The sequence below is a fragment of the Sinocyclocheilus rhinocerous genome, unplaced genomic scaffold (assembly GCF_001515625.1).
Source record: "Sinocyclocheilus rhinocerous isolate Xijiao unplaced genomic scaffold, SAMN03320098_v1.1 scaffold439, whole genome shotgun sequence".
Taxonomy (NCBI): Eukaryota; Metazoa; Chordata; class Actinopteri; order Cypriniformes; family Cyprinidae; genus Sinocyclocheilus; species Sinocyclocheilus rhinocerous.
This window is the reverse complement of record NW_015635034.1, coordinates 99362-102953: the sequence shown is the minus strand read 5'-3', so window position 1 is coordinate 102953 and position 3592 is coordinate 99362. Positions and strand designations below refer to the sequence as shown.

General features: G+C 33.1%; 1 pseudogene; it reads left to right on the top strand.

The window, feature by feature from the left end:
- The first annotated feature begins 1059 nt into the window (after positions 1–1059).
- LOC107746255 (olfactory receptor 52K1-like) lies at positions 1060–2002 on the top strand (annotated as a pseudogene).
- Positions 2003–3592: the final 1590 nt, after the last annotated feature.

The following is a 3592-nucleotide window of genomic DNA, read 5'->3' as shown; positions in this document are numbered from 1 at the left end:
CAAACCTGTATTAATTTCTTTCTTGTGCTGAACACAAAATAAGATATTTTGAAGAATATGGGTTACCAAATGGTCTTATTTTTTTAATAGACCCTTTTCACATTTCCGGGTTTCTCAGCAGCAGAAGTCATCATAGATGGGTAAATCTATATTGGTGATTGGGAGACTACCACAAATATATATATATATTTTTTTGCATTCCCATTTGCTCAAATAGCAAAAGAAAAACTCTACGATAGTGTTTTCATTACTTTCAAAAAAAAAAAAGAGCGAGAGAGAGACTGATAACGGCAGTAGACGCAGTATTAGAAACACTCTCGCATTAGCGTTAATTAGTTTTTTGTAAAAGGTAATATAATACAAAATATAGTGTTATAGATGTACATACATTAACATTTGTATGATGTTGAAACGCGTCATCACAGTCTTGTGAAAAGGGTCCTTAACAAAGATAAAATAATGACAAGGATTTTTATCTTCGCCCACTTTGGCCTAAATGTCTGCCATTCTTTTTTATTTTATATTTTGTTAGGTGTAGGAGGTGTTATGTTTCTGCACTCTTCCATTTTTAGCAAATGAAGAACAATTTAGCTTGTAAATAACTAATTGTTTTGTTTAAAACATTTTTTGTGATGGTTTGTATTTTTTGTGCTCTTTGGAACATCAATGTTTGTTTAAGTGATGAACTCCATTACTTGTGTTTGTTTTCAGACATGATAACAGACATTTATACTTGTGCTACAACTTTTTGGCCTGTGCTACAAAATTTTCAACCTCTGTAGCAAAATGTGCTATGTGCAAAAAAGGTTAACGTACAGCCCTGCCTCTTATCTGACTGATAGTTAATTTGTTTTCTTTTGAGATTTTTATTGCTACAGAAGCAATGATTTTGCTTCACACCACAGGGTTGTATTTGTCACCATGGTGTAAATATGTATTTGATTTAAGGTTATCCTTACGTTGTTAAAAGGAAAACTTGATCAACTATAATTTCTCAGTTTCATCCACATAACTTGTTGAAACAGATCACGGCGTGTGCAAAAAAGGGATTTATTCAGTATGAATGATCTTCCTGCAGGAAATATTTCATTCACAGACTTCAAACTGATTGGTTTCTACAGCCTAGGAGAATGGCCCTTTTTATTTATCCCTTTCTTTCTGATGTTTTCATTGGCTATAACTGCAAATTATTTTCTCATATATTTAATCAAATCTCAAAAGTCTCTGCATTCTCCTATGTATGTATTTAATAAGTGTTATGGCAGTTTTAGACTTGATCTTGCCAATATTTTTTGTACCTAACATGCTTCTTAGCTTTTTATTTAATTGGAGTGGGATTTCTCTAACTGGTTATTTGATACAAATGTTTGGCATTCATTTTGTTGGATAATTTCAGTCTACTTTGCTTCTTTGGATGGCACTGGATCGTTACTTCGCAATATGCAAACCTCTTCGTTATCATAGATACATGGAAATTGCTAACTTTTCAAAATTTGTTTTTCTGCCATTAATCAGAAATGGATTTCTGATGGTCACCATGGTCTCTTTAGCAAGAAAACTGTCATTTTGGAGAAATATAATTGATCACTGTTTATGTGAACACGTGGCATTGGTTCAGTTAGCATATGGTGACATATCAATTAATAACATTGTAGGACTTGTGTCTGCTTTCCTTATAACAACAACTGATCTTATTCTTATTACCATTTCTTATGTTGTGATTTTTTCCTCTGTGTTTAGATCTGGTAAGTTTCATTTAAAGGCCATAAATACCTGCATTACTCACATTATTGTTATGACACTTACTTTGATTTCTGCCTTGATTGAATTTATGTCCTACAGAATAAGAAGTAATGTTTCTTCTAGCAGCTGTATATTCATGAGCATAATATACGTTCTGTTTCCAAGTTGTTTTAACCCAGTAATCTATGGGTGGAGAACAAAAGAAATAAGACAAACTTTTCACAAGTTTATAAATAATGGAAAGGTTTTGCCTTTGTAAAATAAGTGAATGTCTATTATAAATGAATTGATGTTAGAAAGTGAAAATACATAGGAAATGGGTCCCACTTTATATTAAGTGGCCCTAATTCCTGTGTACTTACATAGTAACTAGATGTGTAGGTAGTATGTAACCACAGTGTAAGTACACATTGGTACATAGTATCTAGTGCTGTAATATTTCTGTAACTACACACATGTAACAACCCTCCGAATGGTTTGTGAAAGTACAAATGTGTAACAGGACATATATAACTACATTTTGTAACAACAATATGTATAAGAGTTATTGGAACAATTTGATCCAGGGGGTGGAGATCGGTAGGTTTAGGGGTGGAAATGGGATCCAGGGGGTGGAGATGGGTAGGTTTAGGGATATGTAAAGTGGGAGGAGTTGGATCTCAAGTTGGTGGAGTTCGTGCACCACTGTAATACCAGTGTACTTACATGGTAACTCCTCAGGAACTGTTCACTTAATATGGACCTGTGTACAGTACCAGTTTTAATCTGGTATTGCAACTTTAAACAAATGCAGAAAAAGTAATCATCATTTCTACCAAAATACCAGTTTTACACTTTTTTTTACACCAGTTTAACTGTAAACCTATAATAAAGCATCATTTACTCGTGTTTATGTTACTCCAAACCTATAGAATTGGAAAACAAGGAAAAATGTAAATAAATGTACTAGTCACTTTTTTTTCCAATTACAAAGACGTGGATCAAAGCTTTTAAGCTTCAAGAAAATTCAAAAGCACCATTAAAAATATAATATTACATAAATAATACTTCAATAAACATACTCCGTGCGACTCATGCACCATATTTCAAGTCTTCTGGAGCCATAATATAGCTTTGAGTAAAGAACAGACCAAATTTATCATGTGTTCACTTACTTGAGAACTGGATTAGCCTGAATCATTATTCATCATTATTACATATCATGGATATAAGCCGTAACAATAACATGAAATCAATAAGATGCCGATCACGGAAACTAATAGCAGAGTTGGGTAAGAATCTAGTTGTACTGCAGTTTTCTCGATTGTTAATATAACTGATTTTAGTTGGCACTTTTTTTCCCCAAACCATTAATTCAGTTGTCAAAGCAAAGACACATTTCTCAAAAAGTTTAACAATGAGTAAGTTAAGCATTAGGTAGCAAAACTTATCAGAATCGCATCCTAACAACGGAGAGAGGAGAGAGCTGAGCCAATCATCTATAGGGGTTTTATACTTACACATACAGTATAATTACAGTACAGTACCAGTACATTAGATAATGGAAATTTCACTATTCTATATGTACAGTAAACTGTAGCACATGTTGTACACCTTCAAGCGTGTGACTGTCAAATTTTATTTGTAACCATTTTTATGGTTTAAATGGTTTATGTGAAATGACTGCCTAGCGATATAGCTAGTCTTGTGTCAGGAGACCAAGAAACTGCTATAGTACTGTATACTGTAATGAAATTTGGCCAAATGTGCAGAGGATGCTAAATTTACTTTTCTAATTTTATTTTTTACTGTACTGTATTGTTGTGCATGCCAAGTTCATACAATTCTTTGGTATGTGAACTTTTCTAGT